At 41.0% G+C, this 22,122-nt stretch overlaps 1 long non-coding RNA gene across 1 annotated transcript; it reads right to left on the reverse strand.

Moving 5' to 3' along the window:
- Positions 1–6,320: 6,320 nt before the first annotated feature.
- Positions 6,321–7,515, reverse strand: LOC131921914 (uncharacterized). Its single transcript, XR_009382146.1, has 2 exons — positions 7,421–7,515; positions 6,321–6,578 (listed from the first exon to the last, which is right to left on the reverse strand). It is a non-coding gene; the product is annotated as an uncharacterized LOC131921914 (long non-coding RNA).
- Between the last annotated feature and the right edge of the window lie 14,607 nt (positions 7,516–22,122).

Below are 22,122 nucleotides of genomic sequence, written 5' to 3' on the forward strand. Positions count from 1 at the left end.
TTTTAAAAACTATTTATTTCTTTATATAACTGTATATATCACCTTTTTTGTCTCTTTCAAGCCTATGTATATTTTACACACATTGTAAACTATTACATCTGAATCTGTCTTATTGTGAATCTATTGCTTTAAACTGCAGCAGCTGTGGCTGCTGGCTCCACCCACCTCAGCTTCCCAACATGGCTACGTTTACCACCAGCTCTGGGAGCTATTGTGGGTCTATGCTTTTATCCAAGCAGCTTGTAGTCCAGAAACCTCTTTTTTTTGTTTTGTACCTGCAAAGGCTAAATCCACCATGCAGCTTAGTGTGCCACTTGCAGAGGCCTCATTCCTGCCATACTGCAGTTCGAGCGTGCACACCAGAAACCCACAAGGAGCTTAAACTGGCAGCTGCCGCTCATTTGAGAGAGACAATTAGGAACTGTTTGCCCTGACCGCGGGCCAGGCAGAAAAACTCTAGCTACAAATGGCGTCCAACGTGGTGGCAAGAGTTTCCACCTAAAAATTGAGAAAAAAGATTCTAAAACGGAGCTAAAAACAGCTTCCTAATTGTCTCTCTCTCAAATGAGTGGCAGCTGCCGGTTTGAGCTACTGGTGGGTTCCTGTGTGCGCTCGACCTGCCGTATGGCGGGAATGAGGCCTCTGTAAGTGGCAGATTAAGCTGCATGGTGGATTTAGACTTTGCTAGCACAAAACAAAAAAAAAAAAAAAAAAGAGGTTTCTGGACTACACGCTGCTTGGATAAAAGCATAGACTCAAGATAGCTCCCAGAGCTGGTGGTAAACATAGCCATGTTGGGAAGCTGAGGTGGGCGGAGCTAGCAGCCACAGCTGCTGCAGTTTAAAGCAATAGATTCACAATAAGACAGATTCAGATGTAATAGTTTACAATGTGTGTAAAAATGTACGTAGGCTTGAAAGAGAAAGAAAAAGGAATATATACAGTTATATAAAGAAATAAATAGTTTTTAAAAATAAAGTCTTTAAAGAGACAGTAAAGGTAGTATAAAAATAAGCCATGTAAAAATGGATATTACACAGAGAATCTGGATTGTGTTGTCTTTGGGATTTTTAACTGCAGAAAAACATTTGATTGTAAAAGCTGTTGAGTTATGCCAAAATGTATACTTTAAAGATACCTTGACTTCAAAATTTGGATATAAGGATATGTTGCTTTGGAAAAGAGTCTCTGCTTTTGTTCCCACAGAAAGCCAGAGGCTATGGATTTGTTCCAGATTAAGATACATCAGGTTTGACCAGCCAAAACCACCTGAAAGGTCTCCAATGATACCATGGCCCAGATGATCCAACATCCAGAATGGTTTCAAGGCAACTGGCTCAGACAATACAGCCTCAAGGACTATTCCATAATCCTAAAAGTTTCTTTGTGTCCCCATAAGATACAGCGCCCCCTTCCAGCAGGAAGTAGTAAGAGAAGCTACGCCCAAATTCCCAAATTATATGTAATTTTACTTTGTTAAGGTTAAAACCTTCCTTTTTTGAAGAAAAAAAAAAGGGGGGGGAAGTGCTGTGGGATGTTCTGTATGGCAAATGTGTTGCTGATTAGTCAATAAGTAAAACACTGATTGGCCATTGGCTAGGCAGGAAGTGTAGGCGGGACAAGGAGGAGAATAAAGCTGGGAAGTGGAAGGCTGAGTCAGAGAGACACTGCCAGCCGCCACCATGACAAGCCACATGTGAAGATGCCGGTAAGCCACGAGCCATGTGGCAGGGTATAGATTAATGGAAATGGATTAATTTAAGCTGTAAGAACAGTTAGCAAGAAGCCTGCCATGGCCATACAGTTTGTAACCAATATAAGTCTCTGTGTTTACTTGGTCAGGTCTGAGTGGCTGTGAGACTGGCAGGTGAGAGAGATTTGCCCTGACTGTGGGCCAGGCAGGAAAACTATAGCTTGTACTCTCTTCATCATGAGTCTTCATAGTTAGATGGGCAATGGCACTCTCTTGGGCCTCTTGCATGTGGGCACTAAATCCATGCTTTAGTCTTCTATACAATAAGTGAAACCCATTACAGAAGAAGAGTTACTGATTGGGAAAAAAGCTTTGTGCATGTTGGAACACCAAAATACGCAAAAATAAAAATCACAAAGCAGGTGCATTCATGAAATCATTCAACATATCCTGTATATTCAACAAAAATTCATGTAGCATCTGTGACAGATATTGGGGGGGTCAGGACACAACAATGAGAAGAAAAGGTCTGTGGTCCAGCAATTCCATCTTTGAGAATATATAAAAGGATCTGAATTCAGCATGGATGTCTATATTCTCAAGTCAATTACAGCATCATTCTTAATAGACAATTATGTAATAACTCTAAGGGTTCATTAAACAGTCTGTGAATAATTAAAACACAGAGCATGTACATAATAGGAAGTCAGCTTAAAATATTCTTATTGTGTGTACCACAGCACGTGAGTGGAGGTCAGGTGACAACTTTGAGGCGTTGAGTCTCTCCCACCTTTGCACGGGTTTCAGGGATCAGACTCAGGTCAAAGGTCTGCAAATGCCGGCACCCTCTGGGATATCTTCAATGGCTCCTATTCAGCTTTCGACAAGAGAAACAACGCAATTTGATACAACATGGGTGAACCTGGAGGACATTGTGCTAAGTGAAATCAACCAGGCACAGAAACACTTACACTGCACGGTCTCAGTTACGTGTGGAAAATAAAAACTCAAATACGTAGAAGTCGAGAGAATCCTGTTAGATATTAGGGGTCTGGGTTGAGGAGGCATGGTCAAAGTTAACGATATTTCAAACAGACAGAATAAAAAAAGAAAGTGATGGATATGTTAACACGATAGTTTAAGCGTGGCTATTTAATTATTTGTGAAAACCTTGATACCCAGTATATCAATGCAAAGAGGTGGCAGGTCTTTAAGAATCGGGTCCTGGTCGAAGGTTGCTGGCCTCACTTCACACTCTGGATCCCTGACTGGCCACTTGCTCTCTCCCTGTCACATGCTTTTTACCATGATGCCATTCACCACGGTCTGATACAGCCTGAAAGTTGTCCTTGCCAGGTTGATGCTGTGTTGTCTGGACTTTCTACATCTACAATTGTGGTAAAATGCACCTCTCTTCTTTGTAAAGCTGTCATGATTGAGTATTTTATTATAATGACAAAGAATGGAAGAATACAGTGAATTGGCTTTATTCCATAATTTCACACTGTATGCATACATCATACTGTATTTTATAGTTTCCAGCATTAAATAAAATTAACTAGCCTCAAATTCTGAGAACCGCATTACCCAGGGTTTGGATTTACCATATATAACTTTATACATATAAAGCACCATCCTTGTGCGCACATGTGATGGTTAAATCAGTAGAATGCCAGCCACGGGTCGATGACAGAAAAACAGTTTCTAGCTGAGTCTTGCTTGAGTTTCTCTCCTCTTTCTGTAGATTCAACTCTCCTGTTCTCCTCCCAGCCGATAGCAGTATTAACATCTGGCCATACTCTACAAACTGTCTGACCTTGAATTCCTTTAGTTAGCATCCTGCCCTCATCACAAACTTCACCTCCTTTCCAAAGGAACTGACAGAATGGCTTAACTGTGCGTGTATTAGTGGCACCACTGGACCTGTTGAAGTATTCTCCATCACTAGACAACAGGGCAGCTCGCTCTGGAATATGCTTTCCAGTGCTAGATCAGATAGTAGTCGATAAAGACATCTACAAAATGTTTATGTTAGTCTCAAGAAGTGCAGCATTTTTGGAATTTGTGGTTCTACACTGGCAGATGAAAGCCTTTTATTTATAAATATAGAAAGTAACGTATGTAGAATTAAACAAGAGTGCTGTGTTCATAGGTAAGTGAATAGGTTTGCTATACACGTTCAGAGCCTAGACATTACTGTTTGGCACAGCCACTGTTACAGATGGGAAAGAAAAAGTTTGCATAGTTCATTATACAGTTTCTACTAAGGACATTAATAGCCCCTTGCCTCTACCTTTGCTACACACTGTGTGGACAAAGATCTTCACATTACCAGGAAAGAAACACCATTTCTTATTGGTATTCAGAACCCTAAGCACTCATGCATGCCTCCACAAGTCAAATTCTATGTAGATCAGATGATTTTTTACATTGTTCAGTGACAAGGCGGAAATTCTTTGCTGTGAGTTTCACTGAGCAACGTAGGGTGAATAGTGTTGTTTTCTAATTTTTTGTAGCCTTAATAAAATTCACATTCCCGAGACCTGTGGTTGCCTGTGAAACTATTTCACCCAACAATAAAATATTTGGATTGGCTGACATGGGCTACCAGCTGGCTAAACACTGACGAGACTGGATGCATTGTAATGCCATCATGAGTAGAAGTTGGCAGATAGTTCCTGAAGGTAACAGCCACTAGGTCAGGACTGTATCCACAAATAATGGGAAATAGTCTAAAGAGGGAAGGTGTCACTCCAAGCCTCCACTGTTTGTAAAGTGCTGGGCAATTGTAAATGGATTCACCAAGCCGCTGCTCTCCTTCTTTTTAAGGGCTTAGTGGCATATCCAACATGTACTACCCTGTTACAAAAGGGAAATACTCTTTTGTGGAAACAATGGTGGTTTGTTAAGGGTCCCAGACCAAATTCCCCAAGAGACCACCTCATTGTTATTGTTAAGGTCATATTGACCTGCGCTCAGAAAGCACATTCTCAGCAACAGTCTTTACTCTTTATATGCTAGCTGTCTCCCATGATGAGCCTTTCAGGGCATAAAACAAGTGTATACTGGAAACTCACTGTTTGTTTTTCCTGGAGTTCTCTATAAAATGTCAGTACTTATTGAAGGGTTCTCCTTGAATTGAACTCTTGAGGTAGGAGAGTTCTTAGGTTGATTTATGAGTTTGAAATTCTGGAGTATTTCTATAAAGTGAGGATTTACAGTTCATAAATATAATGACAAAGTGGAGAAGATGCAGTCTTGTATGTGAAACACTGTTAGAACAAAAGCATTTTTCATAGAACAAGCAAGTGCTGTCATTTCCTTCAGACAGTGGTCTATCATGACCGCATGAAGTGGCTTTTTATTGCCACTTGTTTAAGATGAACTCCTTCCCAGTCCATGGGAAGCCACTTCCTCCTGAAAGGTTCACAGATAGAAAGAGGAACTGTATACAGGGACATTTGAGCAGTGACGAGCATAAAGCAACATCCTGGAAAAGCTGTGGAAAGATGGAGCACATTCTTCCTGTTTTGACCCATGCCTGGGCTCTGCTTCTAGTGCATTACAATTGGGTGCTCTAGGTCACACAGATTGGTGGTTGCAATCTTTCCTGGATACATCAGCAAGTGACCTGGTTATTAACTGATGCTTGATTTTCTGCTGTGTCAGGAAACATGTCATGCTCCGGTCTTTTATAACATCAAGGAGAACAAGAAGGAAATTGTGTTCTAGTGGACATTGGCAGATGATAGAGTGATAAGAGACTAAATAGCTCAGCAGAGAAATAGCTATGAACTCACAAATCTGGAAGAAAACATCTCACTGGGCAGCAGTGGCACACACCCTTAATCCAGAAGGCAGAGCCAGGCGGATCTCTTTGAGTTCGAGGCCAGCCTGGTCTACAGAGCAAGATCCAAGACAGGCACCAAAACTACACAGAGAAACTGTCTTCAAAAAACAAACAAACAAACAAACAACAAACAGAAAAAAACCAAACAAACAAAAAACCAAAAAAACAAACAAACAACAAAAACAACAACAACAAAACTCTAGACTTTCTTTCAATGTAGTTGTGAATTGAGTAATTGAGTTGACATACTATCCAAATTTAGGACAAATGTTGGAGCTTACCCTGAGGTTAAAGAAGGAATAACCTTCCAGCCTTGTTTATTTTATCCAAATTCTCAGAAAGGCAGAATTTTGTCTTCATTCTTATCTGCCCAAAGCACCTCTATAATAGCCTGATAATGTAGGAGGTCATTCTGTACCCAACCCCCTTGATGTCGGTGTTTGGTCCTAGTTAAGAAGAACTGATACTGTAGGAAAGAGCAGCGAACCAGAGGCCAGAGGAACTGGGTTCTGGTCTAGGATTCATGAGCAACAGTAACTAACTGTTCAAACTGGGATGCACTGAGAATGAGAGAGAGGGAGGGCGTGTGGCCCAGGTTTACTCTCACCCCATAGGAGTAATCCGGTGCCGTCCTGAGGAAACTGAATTCTTTCACCCAACTGTGCGTTTGGATAACACATTATTTTAAAGAAATTATAAAAACTAAAGTAGGATGGGTTGTTTTTGATAATCATTTCCTGTAAACGAATATAATTTTTTGAAGAGTCAACCTCAACGTGAGGAGAAAGGTGTATTTAGGGAAGGCTTAAGGGATCTCGTACATCGTGATGGGGTCATTAGGCAGGTCTGTGTCGTGTATATTTAGAATCTGACCTGCAATCTAAAGATCTGACATTTGGGGTAATTAGTTCTGTTGTTCATTTGCTGCAGTCATGCAGGTTAAAACGAAAGGACTCTTGGTTCTTCTCCTTCATAATTTGATGGTTCTTTGTCCAGTTTTGTGCTTCAGCCTTGAGCCTTCCATCGTATTGTTGTCTAGAAGATTGGAAGGAATTAATACACCTTTTGTAGAGCCCCTGTTCCCCTGCTGGCATCTGTGGTCATGGTTCATGTAGCCCACACGCCCCAGCCATCTGTTCATTCTCCTCGTTATGGATTCGAGCTAAGCAACAGGAGGCTAGTCATTAACAAACACCTTCTGTTGGCTTACAGACTGTGACCAAGAACCTTCAACTGAAGATCGGAGGTCAAATGAGCTATTCAACTTCTAGATGTTGGATGAGATTCAAGTACCAGGGCTGGGAAGATAGCCCAGCAGGTAAAATGCTTGTGGCATAGTATCAGGCCAGAGTTTGGATCCCCACAACCTAGGTAAAAAGGCAGGTGGGTACTGCAGCCCGTCTATAATCCCTGTCTGGGAAAGGTGGAGACAGGAAACCTCTGGAGTCAACTGGCTAGCCAGTCTGGCTGAAAGGTCAAGCAAGCTCTGGCTTTAGTGAAAGAGCCTGGCTTAGTATGTCAGGGAGAGCATGACGAGAAACACCCAGGGCTAACTTTGAGTCTCCAAATGTATTCGTGTGTGTGTGTGTGTGTGTGTGTGTGTGTGTGTATACCAGCACACCTATGTGCACCTCCACATATGCAGACGTGCACTTGAACACACATGACATGCACATACATATGCAAGGATTTTAATTAATAGATATTGTCATGTAAGCACCATAAACATGTTAATTAAATAATGCTAATTTGAATTCCATGGAGAGGTTTATACAGAACATAACTTTTTTTTTTTTTTTTGTAAAGGAGGTTCCAGTGTGGAAGAATTATCTGGGTCATGTGTCTTCCCTACTTTTCTCATTTCTGAGACCACATACCTGATGAGAAGCAGATTAATGGAGAAGGTGCAGTTCATCCCAGCAGGGAGCGACTCCAGCTGTGGTGGGCTCCACATCAGATTCTTCCTGGAAATGAAAAGAAATACTATTTCCTAAATACATTTATATGATCCACACATCTTATAATGTGCTAAGTTCTGAAATATGGGGGGAAAAGTTCCCTGGAATTACAATTTGAAGCACATCTATTCTACAGCATATTGTGTGAAGAGCACTGAGTGGGTACCAATAAAAATGAGACTATGTAAATTAGAATGTAAGGCTAATATCAATGAGAATTTAGAGCAGAGATACTAAGGCTATGCTATTATAAAGTTGGACTCCAAATTAGATTCTTCCTGGAAATGAAAAGAAATACTATTTCTTAAGTAAATTTATATGATCTGCCTATCTTATAATGTGCTAAGTTCTGAAACATGGAAAAAAAGTCCCTGGAATTACAATTTGAAGCACATCTATTCTATGTCATGTTGTGTGATGAGTACTGAGTCTCAGCCTAGTGGATAAGGTTCTCAGTCATGCCCTCAGTAAACAAACAGTGAAGTTGGTAGTTTATTGCAAACTCCTGGCAGCTCATGTGTGGATAGGATGCTGTAGCCTACACAGTGACATACTATATGCATAGCTTCCATAGTTGTAAATGAAACCATACCCTGACATAGAGACATGCTACACAGTCCTAATATGGACTCATAAGCACCAAGAAAGAAGAACTAAACATGTTAAGATTAGTTTTGTAAAGCGTTTCTTTCTTTCCTAAATTATTCAAAAATAATAGTTTTCATTTCTTAGTTTTATTTATTTATTTTGACAAAACAACTTCCTAGATTGGAAAAAAAAAGATGAGTGACTCAATACTTGAGTAACTTTAAAGATTCTAAGTGCTACTCTTGGAGATAGTACAGAGAGAGCAGGTACAGGTTCCAGGAAACATGAGTTTGCATTCTAGTGCTCACATTTATCATGCATGTGTGTGTTTATGTGTGTTTGTGTGTGTGCATATGTGCACATGCATGTGAGCAGGCTCATGTGCAGGACAGAGGTGTACATCCCGTGCCATCCTCTTCCAGGGATACTTTAGCATAGGGATCACAGGTGTATGCCACCACACATGCCTTTTACACGGGTGCTGGGGATTTTATCTAAAAACTTAAATTAAAAAAAAACCTAGAAAAGATCTATTATATAAACAGTAATAGAGATGAACCAAAATGGTTTTTATCAATATTAGACAAGAAAAATTTCAGCTGAATTGTGGCCAAAGACAAGGGAGGACAGTACTGATATATTGTGTGCCCTAATAAACTTATCTAAGGATCAGAGGACAGAGCCAGCCACTAGATTAGACATAGAGGCCAGACAGGGGTGGCACATGCCTTTAATCCTAGTACTGGGAAGTACCCACACCTTTAATCCCAGGAAGTGATGGCTGGGTGGAGAAAGGCATATAAGGTGTGAGGAAACAGGAACTAAGGCAGTTCAGCTGAGGCCCTTCCAGGTGAGGACTCAGAGGATTTTAGTCAGAGGATTCGTGGAGTTGGTGAGGTACTAGGTGGTGGCTGTGGCTTGCCCTACTTCTCTGATCTTTTAGCTTTCACCCTGATATCTGGCTCTAGGTTTTTTATTAAAAGACCATATAAGATTTGAACAACAGAGGACATTTCACAAAAGTAAGCTGATCAATTCATCAAAACCAATCCTAAATTTTTGTACAACCAAGGCATTGGTTATTGCTGTGGATATTGCTCTGTATGCTGTGAATGTGTTGCTCTGATTTGGTTGATAAATAAAATGCTGATTGGCCAGTAGCCAGGCAGTAAGTATAGTATAGGTGGGACAAGTAGAGAGGAGAAGTCTGGGGACAGGAAGGCTGAGTCAGGAGACGCTGCCAGCTGCTGCCATGAGAAGCAAGATGTAAAGATACCGGTAAGCCACGAGCCATGTGGCAAGGTATAGATTTATAGAAATGGGTTGATTTAAGATGTAAGATTTAGCTAGCAAGAAGGCTGAGCCATTAGGCCATACAGTTTGTAATTAATATAAGCCTCTGTGTGTTTATTTGGGTCTGAGAGTCTGTGGGTCCAGGTGGGACTGGAGAAAATTTCAGCTACAATACCCTATTTCATAAACCAAAACTTGATAATATGGATAAGAATAAATAAGTTATGGTTAGAAACTTCTTTATTATAATTGGAGCATTACTAATCACAGTTAAAAATTCCACTTTTTAAAATATTTTTATGGAACCAAAAGCAAAGTTCAGAAATGTATGCTCAGACTTAAAACTACTAACTAACTTGGCCCAAGTGATATTTATGGAATACCCCATACTTAGAAAATGAATCACAATGCAGTATATGTTTATTCATTAAAGACATCTCAACATCTTAAAAAGAACAAAATTCTGAGGGGTATCCTCTGACATTTAAGTACTTTATATATATTAAAGTACAATTAAGTAGTCCTAATTGTCAGTAACAAATACACAAAAATGTCTGAAAATATTTGGAAATTAAATACTGTATTTTTAGGTAACCCATAGGATGTGAGTCACAGGAAGTTTTAAATGCATAATATGCATAATAATAAGTGTCCAAACACATCAAGACTTGTAAAATAGAGCTAAACAAGTTTATAGGATTAAATTCATTGGACCAAATGCTCTCTTTACAAAAGAAAAATAAATGTTGTAAAGCAATGATTTAAGCTTTACTTTTAGAAATCATGAAAAAGGAACAAAAATAAAGGAAGCAAAACCACGCAAAAATAAAAACAGAAAGTACAAGAAAAAGTGATGTTTAAAAGAGTCAGTAAAACCAGTGACTGTGATAAATTCCTCTCCAGAGTGATGAATTGAGAAGAGAGAACACACGGGTTAGCAGTACCAGGAAGAAAAGCGAAGGCATCATTGCAGGTCCTCATGATGTAGTAGAAAAAATCACGCAGAAGGATACGGAGACAACATGGCAATAAATCTGACTATCTCAATGAAATAAACCAGTTTCATGAAATATGTCGTAAAAGCTTTCTCAGGAAGAAAGAGGTAGGTTAAACAGTTCTGTAATCAACGAATGAATGAATTTCACTGTTACAAATCTTCTCACCTGATCTGACAGGATGGCTCAGTGGGTAAAGGCACTTGTTGCCAAGCCGGACAGTCTCATTCTGAGAACCCGGATGGTGGAAGGAGAAAACAGACCCTAGCAAATTGTCCTCTGATGTCCACATGCTCATATTCTCTCTCCCTCCATCTCTCTCTCTCTCTCTCTCTCTCTCTCTCTCTCTCTCTCTCTCTCTCTCTCTGTTTCTGTCACACACACACACACACCATATACTCATACACATAACATTATATGGATTAAGCAGGTCATATTTATAGATACATATATATTTATATATTTAGGAATATATATAGTTATGAATATGTAACATATATGTAACAGAAATTAATCAAAAGAGGCCATGAATTTTAAGGAGAAAGGGGCAAGCAGGTGGGAGGATTTAGAGGGAGGAAAAGGAGGGGGGAAATGACATAATTATGTTATGATGTCAAAATATTAAAAATATTTAAAAAGTAAATGATTAACTAAATGTAAAAAAAATTTAATCCTCCTATTAAGAATGCTCAAGGCTTAGATGACTCAGTGGCGAGTTCTATCAAACAGTTAATAAAAAAATACTCTTTAAAAATCTTTTAGACAATTGGAGAGACTATTTCCCCCTCATTCTGTGAGGTCAGGCTCACTTTGCTACTAAAACCACATAAAAGCAGTACAAGGAGAGAAAACTACAGCCTTTATCTTTCTGAAGACTTCAAGGAGGGCTAGAGAAAATAAAACAGGAAGCATTAATGAATCTTGGTAAATATAAAATGTATTACCAATAGATCTTTAGGTCAAGAATGTAGAGGTAGGTATTTATAATAGTCAATATGTCAATTTGCTCTCTATCTCTGTATATCATTTCAAATGATGTGGAAAAAAGATTTGACAGAACTCAGCATCTATTCAAGACAAGAAATTCTTTGCAAATTAGATTAGGAAGAAATTAATCTAATAGGAAAAAATCTTTTAAAACAGAATCTTCGACTATTTTTATTCAGTGACAAAATCCCAGGAGCATTTTATTTAAGTTCAGGAGCAGAGCAAGAACATGTGCTGATGTCACGTGACCAGCCTTGTTCCAGCAAGTCCTTGGACATTCATTGAGAAACAGACAGGTTGTATAAATACAGAACTTGAAAAAGAATTGAGACTCATTTTATTCACAGATAATGAGTAGAGAAGCCATAAATAAACAAATTAATTAAAATCACATGAAATAAGTGAGTTTCAAAGGTCAGAGAATATAAAACCAATATACAAAATTCAATTATATATGTATAGATTATGACCTAATTCACTTCATTTTATGTGTATGAGTGAGTGCCTGTACGTGTATATGTGCATCACATGTGTGCCGATGCCTACAGAAGTCAGAAGAGGGTATCATGTCCCCTGGAACTGTAGTTACAGGCAGTGTGGGCCACCACTTGGGTGCTGGCAACCAAACCTGGGTCTTCTGCAAGAACACGTGCTCTTAATCTCGAAGCCACATCTCTGGTCTTCATCTGTATTTTCATTCAGCTGTCAAATAATTAAAAAGTGAAAGTTTTAAACTCCACGTAAATGGAGTTGAGCTTTAAAACCATGAAAGGTTTAGCAGTGATGTATCAATCAGCCTGCAGAAATATAAAATGCAAAGATGGAATACATTCGTGTTTGCTTTGGGTTGAGACTAGGTCCTCCTCTGCAGGCCCAGACAATGGGGAAGTTGCTCTTTCAGTTCAAAGGCTCACTATCATCTCTAGGTTTAGCCCCCCCTCCACCCCCCCCTCCACCCCCCCCCCCACCTTCTGATGAAAAACCCAAGGCCCAGAAAACTGCTACACGTGAGTGTTGTTGAATGGGTACTGACCCCAGATCGCTCCTCCCATGGGGCCATTGTGTTAAGTTCCTGTAAAATCTGCTTTCCGATATTGGAGTTGCACAGTAAACAGTGACTGGTTTTTTATGGAATGCATAACAATGGAAATCAGCGCACATACGTTTGTTTAGCTGCGAAGGTGCATTTAGCTTCTTTTTAACATAATTTTTATTGATTCATTGGAAACTTCACATCATGCACCCTAATTCTGCTCACTTCCCAGTCTCTCCATATGCTCCCCTCACCCCTGTACCATGCCCCCAAAAGAAGATTAAATATTAATTCAAAACAGAACAAGCAAACAAGCAAACAAAAAACCCACTGACTCTTTAGCACCTCTCAGTGGCGTTGGGAGCTGTGGTGTCACTCAGTATACCCTTTTGTCCACTTAGCTTTATTTGCAAATGGTCATTGTAACGGGTTATTGGTCTGGTTCTGTGGGTTCCTAGGGCCAGCAAAGGAAAGGACAGGGCCAGCTCAGCACAGCCCTTGATTTCAACATGCATGGTTCCTACGGCTCCCTGAGGTAACATGGGCCACAGAGATCAACACAGACAGCAGCTGAAGCAGGACCCAGGCCTGGCCCTTGGCAGCAGCTAAGCCAGGAAGTCACTATGGCCCCAGGTGATAGCACAGGCCACCCAGATCAGTATAGCCCTGGAGGCACAGCCTTCAGACATCAACATGGCCACAGGTGATGACCCAGACCCATGTGAACCTGGTGGCAACTCAGGCCAGGGACATTAACACAGACCCAGCTAGTGTAGGACCATGGACCCAGACACGGTCCTCGCCTGCAGCTCAGGCCCAGACATCATCATTGCCTCAGGTGGCATTACAGGCCGCTCAGCTCATGGAGCTTCTTTAATCCTGCTTCTCTGGACTGTTTCCTGTGTCATGTGACAGTGACTCCGTGACTGTTTCCTTTACCATTTTAGTCACCAGTTCCCCAAGAAAGTTCTAGAGAAGACAGTTCTCAGGGAATCAAGTTGTACCGCGGTTCTCGGCTGTGATTCTCCTGCATTTAAAAATGCAAATAATTTAAGAGGTATACCAACCTTCTGGGTCAGAAAACGATATTATTTTTTTGATACTAATTCTCATCCAAAGAACATATAAAATCAAGGCATTCTTTAAAGAAATCTCAACAGTCAGTTTCTACCAATATGATATTTTATTTGCTTATTTTTGGTTTTATATATATTTGTGTGTGTGTGTGTGTGTGTGTGTGTGTGGTGTTGGTGTATGTATATATACATGCTCAACTGTGTATGAGTGCATGTGTCCAGAAGCTGTCATCAGCTACCTTCCTGGACATTGAGGCAGGAACTCTTGCGAGAGCCCCTCTGCCTCCCAAGCACCAGGTTTTGTACGGGCGTTGGGGATTTGAACTCTGGCCCCCATGTTTACATAGCACGTGCTGGATCTAAGAGGGGGTGCCTCTTCCCTCCACCTCAGCAGTTATGTGAAATCGATGAGCTGTTTCTAAAGTACATACGGAAATGGTAATGATAGTTGAATACCTAAAATAATTTTTAGAGAGAAAAGGAAATTTTACACTATTTATTTTTATAATTGGTATAAAGTTATAATAATCAGGACAGTGTGACTTAGTATAAGGATAGATAATTGAGACCAATGTAATTTAATAGAGTACAAATAAAATGTGTGTGTGTGTGTGTGTGTGTGTGTGTGTGTGTGTGTACAGATACTGGTGCATATGGCTACCTGATTTTTGACAAAGTTGTTAAGATAATTTATTAGGAAAAGAATAAATTTTCAACAAATGGTGTTGGAATACCTGGATAAAAACTCAAACTAACTCACTAGAGAAATACCACCTTGAATGGCAGCATGATCCTAACTAAACCTCAGAGCTAAAACCACATGCTCCCAAAAGAAAACAAGAGACTCCTTTGTGATGTGAGTGAGACAAATCTGTTAAGAAACAAAATCATAAACTATAAAATGAAATAGATCATTTTAACTTCTACAACATCAAAGCTGTTGTCCTTCAAAAGGAATGGTTTTGAAAATGAAGGGTAAGCAGTGTTCTGGAAGACATTATTTTAAAAACATCTGTCTGATGAAGCATTTGTACTCAGAGTATATGAAGAATACTTTATCTAGAGAATAACTTAAAATTTCAACGTAATTTAAAAATGAGTAAATTGAAAAGAAATAAGAGATACAAAAGGAAAATAATCTCATAAAAAGATGCTTGAGGTCAGTTAGAAGAGGTCACTCCTGTTAACTTAGCATGCAAGGAGCTAAGACAGGAGGATTTTTGTGAGTTTGAGGTTAGTCTGGGCTACAGAGTGAGACATTGTCTAAAAACACAAACAAAAGAAGAAGACAAAGACTCAGGATCATTAGAAGAATGCATATTAAACTATAGCAGAATATTCTGGTGTAGGCATTTGAACAACTGTAGTCAAAAAAATGGCAGAGAGCTTGGATAAAATTAAGTAACATTTTTAAAGTCAAACACTTACTGTATGCATATCTGTAAGAGAATAAAACCTGTCTCCACATCAAGATATGAACATAAATATTCATAATATTTTCATTCATAGTAACCCAGAATCAATTGTAACATATTCATACCTTGGGATATTATTCAACATGAGGAACAGACTGCTGGTACACAAAACATGGATCAATCTCCAGCAGAATGCTGAGTGAAAGAAGCCACGCATAAAGGAATGGGTACTGTGTGATTCCATGCTGTGGAGATGAATATGATATGCTGCCCAATGGTGCATGCGTTAGTAGCTCTCAGCCATGTGGCAATGTTAGCTCATTCTATTGGGGTTCTGACCTAGTGGGCGAACATTAGACTGCAGGGTTGAATGCCCTCAAAAGGGATTAAGGTGGCTCTCATGGGACCGGAGTTAGTCCTGTGGAGACAGGGCTTTTAATAAAAGAGTAATTAGGCCCCTCCCCTCTCTGTCTTCCTTTCTTGCTCTGTAACTCAGTCGACCTATCTCCTGTTCTCTGCAATGGCATCTCTATGAGGTAAGGCCAAGGTATGCCCACCCATGCTAACGCTGCTGCCATGCTATTTGGATTTTCAGAATTCAGAGCTATGACTTAAATAACCTACTTTCTTGGTGAATTTCCTAGTGTCAGGTATTTTACCATAATATTCTATAAAGAGCAGCTCATAGTAATAGAGAGAAGATTCACTTTTTTTTTTTTTTTCCCGTGGCCACAGCAGAAGACTGAAGATCAACCAGGAAGATGCAGGAGAAGTTTTTGACATTGGGTGAATAATTTGACTACAGTGGTGGTTACAGAACTGGGAACACTGAGCTGCATATATTAAATTAGTGCATTTATTACATATGAATCCAGTTAAAATAAAGCTGGTTTATTTATTTAAAGAAAGAACCAGGAGAAATGGTTGATTACAGCTCTATGCAAGGAAAAGCAGCGAATGGGTCCAAGATACATGTTTCGTGCTTGTCAAAAGCAAAGAAATATGAAATGAGTAATCCAAATAAGGTATCCAAATGATTGAGAAGGATAGTGAAGTTCCACTGAGCTGTTTAAGGATACCATTTGTACCCAAAGTGATTATATAATGCACTGTAACTATTGGTGGGGATAAGAATCAGTGAATCCCAAATGTCATGAATAAATCAATGAAACAATACTCCTTAGTGGCACCGGGAAGGCTCTTAATAGCCAAATTACCATCAATGGATGGTAAAACTAGTAAGTAAAGCTTTTACAACAGACAGGATGATTACAAATCCAAACATGTTCCCTCCACTTAGCACTTAAATATAAAGTTGAAATAGTATTCTCAGTGGAGAAAGCTGGCCACCTTACACACGTGATCATAGACAACTACTAAGACTTGAGAGAGGTACGAACAGATTGGAAGGCTGAGAGATACTGTGACAGAGATGAACTTTGAGCCCTGCTTGGAGGTGTTGGGGAGTGTGCCAGCCAAAGGGGGCAGAGGACACATTGAGACAGACAGTACAGAAAGTACAGAGGGACGGGGATATAGGGACAGGCATGTTCAAGCTTGCTTTCAGTGGCTGAGTAGATGGGAGAGGGAGGGGGGTAAAATATGAGGCTAAAGAAGGGCCGGTGTAAACCAAGAGACTTCTCAATGGTGTATGCTGAAGAGATTTCACTATGCCTTGAGGGTGAGAGTTTTACACAATACTCAATAGACATGTTCGTCAGGATTGAAAAATCTACACTCAGAAGGCAATTTGAAGGCTGGAAATGTAAATTTAAGGTTTTATTATTTAGTTATTTGCATAGTGTGTGCATGTGCGTATGTGCATGTGCATGTGTGTGTGTGTGTGTGTGTGTGTGTGTGCATGTGCAGCCATGTATATGCCACAGCATGCATATGATGTCAAAGGGCAACTGTTGGGAGTTCATTCTCCTTAAATTGTGGATTCCTGAGTTTATGCAGCAAGTGTTAAATAACTAGTTTTTGAAGAAGAAGAAAGAGGAGGAGGAGGGGAGGAGAAGAAGGAGAAAGAGGAGAAAAACAAGAGGAGGAGAAGGAAGAGGAAGCATGCTGAGGAACAATCCTTCTGTACATTGTGAATATGAATTATTCTGATTGGTTTAGTAAAGAATCTGACTGGCCAGTAGCTGGGCAGGGTAAGGTTAAGTGGGAGAGCCAAACCAAGAATGCTGGGAGGAAGAAGTTCAGGGTAGTGGAGCTGCAAGGAGAGACATAGGGAGCAAGACATGCTGGAGGACAGATAAAGCCACAAGCTACCTGGCAATACATACAGTAGTAGAAATGGGTTAATTCACATTGTAAGAGCTGGTTAGTAATAGGCCTGAGCTATTGGCTGAGCATTTATGATTCATATAAGCCTCAGTGTGCTTATTTGGGAGCTGCTGGTGGGACAGAAACTTCTGCCAACAGAGGAAGAGGAGGCAGAGGAGGAAGCAGAGAAGGAGGAGGAGGAGGAGGAAGGAGAGGAGGAGGAGTCTAGGGAGGGTATACGGCCTGAACCATCTGTAATTGTAGTGCTTGGTAAAGACAGGGTGGGATGGAGTCCCCCCATAGAGAGGCTGGGATGCAGTCCCCCCATAGAGAGGCCAGGATGGAGTCCCCCCATAGAGAGGCCGGGATGGAGTCCCCCCATAGAGAGGCCAGGAGAACTGGGAGCGAAAAGGATGTGCATGCCCACAGGGTCATCAGTAGTTACAGGATAGCAAGAGGAGGAGACAAATGAACCGCTACAAACAAACAAACAAACAAACAAACAAACAAACAAACAAACAAACAAACGCTCGCCAGGGCAATGCTGGAGGACCTGGAGAGAACAGGACATTAACAATTACAAAAAAGGGAATAAAGGAAAAATTCAACGCTTTTACCCCAGATGCAATTGCCGGGCATAGTACTGAGTACCTGTGAACTCTCACCTGCAGCCCCCTTACAAAGTCCTGAGCTGAGGTAAAGGGACACAGGAGCTCATTCCCTTCTGTTTGTTTTGGGGGATCATCCTCAGAACGAGCATGGGAGACTTGCCAGCAGGGTAGCTGAGCTCTTTCCTGCTTCAACTCTGATACTATATATGTTTGTTCTGGGCCTGCAGCTCTGATTTCCTGTTAGGAGGAAACAATGTTAAATGCTTCAGTTCTCCATGGCAGGAACTGCAGCTGCCAACCACTTATTTTGAAAGGAGGCAGAGGCAAGCGTGTGGGAACATCCTTAAAACTTCTAAGACTCTGCAGCCATGTGAAACTTCAAGAGTTTCAAGCCGCCGTGGAAGAAACAAGCCTGCTGTTTGTTAGGGCAGCTCGACCACATGGCTTTAGTTACATCCCTAGATAGCCTGTGGTGTAGGGCTGAGGTTAAAAGTTTAAGAGTTTAATCTTCTGATAAACCAGGTGATTCAGACACCGTGCCAGACAGAGGCTCAACCAGACAGCCTCACCAGACCATTTCTGGTTTTCAAAAGGAAACTCACCATTCGTCTGCTTGGAAGTGTTTGTATACAGATATCATTTCTCTGCATTTTCGGAATCAGTTTTGCTTAGCAACAAGCTAATCAATGTAAGATTTGTGTCAGCTCTGCGCTGCCCACTTTTGAGCAACAGAAGGTTGAAAATGACACAGCCCAAGACCACAAGGAACTTCCAGTGCAACAAGGGCAGACAGACGGACATCTGCCTGTGTGTGCTCTGTGGGATAGAGTTGAACTGAGATCATGGCAGAGGCTGGAAAAGGAATCTTATCTCCATGTGTTCCCTTACAGCCACAAACAGTGCATTAGATAGCTAGGTTTGGGTTGTAATGGCAAAGGGCCTTTGAAGATAACAGGCACTATGCGTTTAAGCATGATCTCAGCAACGGGATCAAGTACAGGAGACAGAAAGAAGGACCCATATTTGAGACAGGATAAATCCCTTTGCCTCCTTCCCATGGAAAAGAAAAAAAGGAGTTTCCTAAAGATTTGGCATTTGTACAGTGAGGCGCCAATGCTCTGGTGGTCTGTGAAAGTATTGAGGCTTGAAGTTTAGAATGTTTATACATACAGAAAGCTCTGGAAAAGTCAGACATCGTATATTTAACAGTCACCTAAGCAGCACTTACTCTGTACCAGGCACTACGCCAAGTGACTGATAAATAACAACTCAGTGCCCTTAACAAACCTGTGAAGCTTTATTATTCCCATTTTGCAGCTAAAAATTGAGACACAAAGAGGTTAAATAATGGGCCTGAGTAACATTTGTCTTTTCATTTTATTGAAAGGTCTCCGGGGGAAAACAGCCTAAAACACAAGGAGGATGGGAAGTGCACCTCCTGACTAACGGCACTCCAGATGGCTGAGTCCCCAGGATCACAGTATTGATCCCGTTTTCTCTGCTGGATCTCCACCTACATCTGCGCACTATTCTGTCTCTATTGCTTATTTCTAAATCACTTCACAGTACTGCTGGCAGACGTGGCAAGTGGGGTTCCCTCCCTGTTCCACACTTCGAGGCACCTTCCCCAGTTCTTTTGTCTTCTGTTGCTTGAGTTTAGTCTAATAGTGCTGTTCCTGGGTGTGTTGTAATAGCAGCAGAGGTTGTTTGTGGTACCTGGTACCTATTGTTCTCTTTAGGCAACTGTCTGATCCTTCCCATTAGCACAGGCCAAAATGGTACTGCTGTGAGGAACTTCTTCCCGTCTGGTTCTTTGGAAAAGACACCACTTCCGTTGGCCAGTGTACTTCTTTCATGAGACTATACACGAATCGTGATGCTAAACCCACCTGTGTTGTGTTGGTTTGAATGAAGATGGTCCTCAGTGGCTCATACGTTTTGTCTCCAGTTGGTGGAAGTCTTTGCATAGGATTAAGAGGTGTAGACTTGTTGGAGGCAGTGTGTCACTGGGGTGGTGTTGGAGATTTTAAAAGCCCAAATCATTCCCAATCACCCCTCTATGAGCCTTGTGACTGTTTGTTATCTCAACATGTGAGCTCCCAGCTACTGCTTTAGGGCCAGGTCTGCATGCCGATACTACAATCTCCACCATAATGGTCATGAACTCACTCTCTAAAACTGAGACCCTCAATAAACTCTTCCGCTCTACCACTTGCCTTGATCATAGTGTCTTATTGCAGCAATGAAAAAAAGTAGTTCCTGTTCACAGAATACATGGGATGAGTTCTCGGTGCTGATCCATTGTCAAACATGTATGAGACATTCATCAACGTTTGCCTATCCATGTTCTGATTATGGTGCTGGGTCAGGAATGGTGGCCAGCGTCCTTTACACTATATGCACCCTACTACTAGAACCCACGGGGGTCCTTGAGTCCATCTAGAGGCTTGGTGGCCCATTTCCGAGATCAAGGATGACCACTTTAAAAACAGCTGAGGACTCGAGGGTCTACTGTCCCATAATGCCTGTAGTCTTTCCAACTGATATGTTCTGCTTCAGTTTTCTGTACAAATGCAGAATTCTATCCAATCTGTCCTTTTCCAGGGTAGATGAGGGATGTAGACTTTTTTTTTCTTTTGCATGAATAGAACAACTACTTTTGCTCTGTCCATGGCCCCTCAACTGCTCTTCTTGCTATTGCTGGTGTGAAAATGGTTGGAATGAATCATATTCTAGAAATGCAATGGTCATGGACTAAGGAATTCAAGAGAGGATATCACAGAAAGTTAACTGTTCTATTCCTAGTCATAAAATTCCAAACGGTAGACTGAAAATGATGAGTCCTTGGTCTTTCAGTTTGTGCCTCTTCAGCACATTCCACCTGCCTGCACCACACCAACCTACTAGAGCAATGCTTCTGAAGGTGTAGTTAGGACCCTTTGAGGGGCTGAATGACCCTTTCACAGGGGTCACATATCAGATATCCTGCCTATCAGAGATTTATATTATTATTCATAACAGTAGCAAAATTGCAGTTATGAAGTAGCAATGAAATAATTGTATGGTTAGGGTCACCACAACATGAGTAACTGTATTAAAGGGTCACAGCATTAGAAAGGTTGAGAACCACTGTGCTATGTTCACATTTCTCCACTACTATGGTTGGAACTTGCACTATCAATGAAGGAGCAATACTATTTGAAAGTTACTGGAATCCATGATTTTCAAGGTAGACCGTGAGCAATCCAGTATTTTAAACAACTGTGGAAGAGCAGGTGGAAAACTGTGTTAGGAGGCAAGTGGCAAGAAAAGCCAAGTTGCTTTAGAGTCTCATGAGCCACAGCCTTGTGTCAGCAGAACGCTGTCCCTTCAAATGTGAGGAAATACAGTTGTTAGAAACAGTTCCTGGAACAACAAAAAGGTGGTTCTAAGACTATCAAGCAAACAACAAAACTAAGCAACAATATCTCACTTCATTTGCACAGAGCAGACAATAAGCAAGTTTATGTTCTCTCTGCACACGTGGGTACGTTCTTCTCCTTAAGCCTCTCCTTGAATGTATCTGCAGACTTCATCTATCTGTTTGGGAGCTATGCTGTTAAAGTCTTCACCCCCTCTTTGCATTGCTCGCTGATGTAGTACAAATCTCCCTTCTCATCCTTGCTGTCCTTGGCATCTTTTCGAATCTAACTGCAAGCCACCTTTGGATGCAACTCCACCCCTTTGGCGTGGTGTTACTGCGCATGACATCTACAACCCTGCACTTCTGGCTGCTCTTCAACGCGTCTGCCTCTTTCTTATTGTTCCACATTTGGTTTTAATATCCCCGCCCCACTTCTGTCTCTTCCGTTTTTCTCCATTCAAATTATACTCAAGCTTGAAGGACTCAAATGCCTCCATTTCCCCAAGCCTTAAGTCAGATGGATCATTTTCATCTCTATGCTTATTTAGCTGCATGTCTTTTGTAGTTTATTTTCTATTTTCCTTTTTTCCCTTCTTCTTCCCCTCCTCATTACAAGCTGACTTAAGTAACATGAGGACTAAGGGGCCTGGCCAGGGTTGGAGTTCAAAGTGGTCAAACGGTTGTTCATCTCAGCAGAAACATTTTTCCTGCTGCCAAATTTGACATCTAGATGATTAGTTTTAGTAAAAAGAACCACACATTAAATTGATGACAAAACTATGTTCATAGTGGGAGCTGATAGTGGGAATAAGCCTGTGGGTTTCAAGACGGAAACCCTCATGATCTGTTGAGTAGAAGGGAAGACCAAGTCCAGTCTAAACTGGGGAGTCTAGAAGTCCTAATAGATGTCCTGCATCCAGGGACGTCAAGATCAGAGTCAGGGAAGGAAGGA

This window comes from Peromyscus eremicus, chromosome 11 (assembly GCF_949786415.1).
Source record: "Peromyscus eremicus chromosome 11, PerEre_H2_v1, whole genome shotgun sequence".
Taxonomy (NCBI): Eukaryota; Metazoa; Chordata; class Mammalia; order Rodentia; family Cricetidae; genus Peromyscus; species Peromyscus eremicus.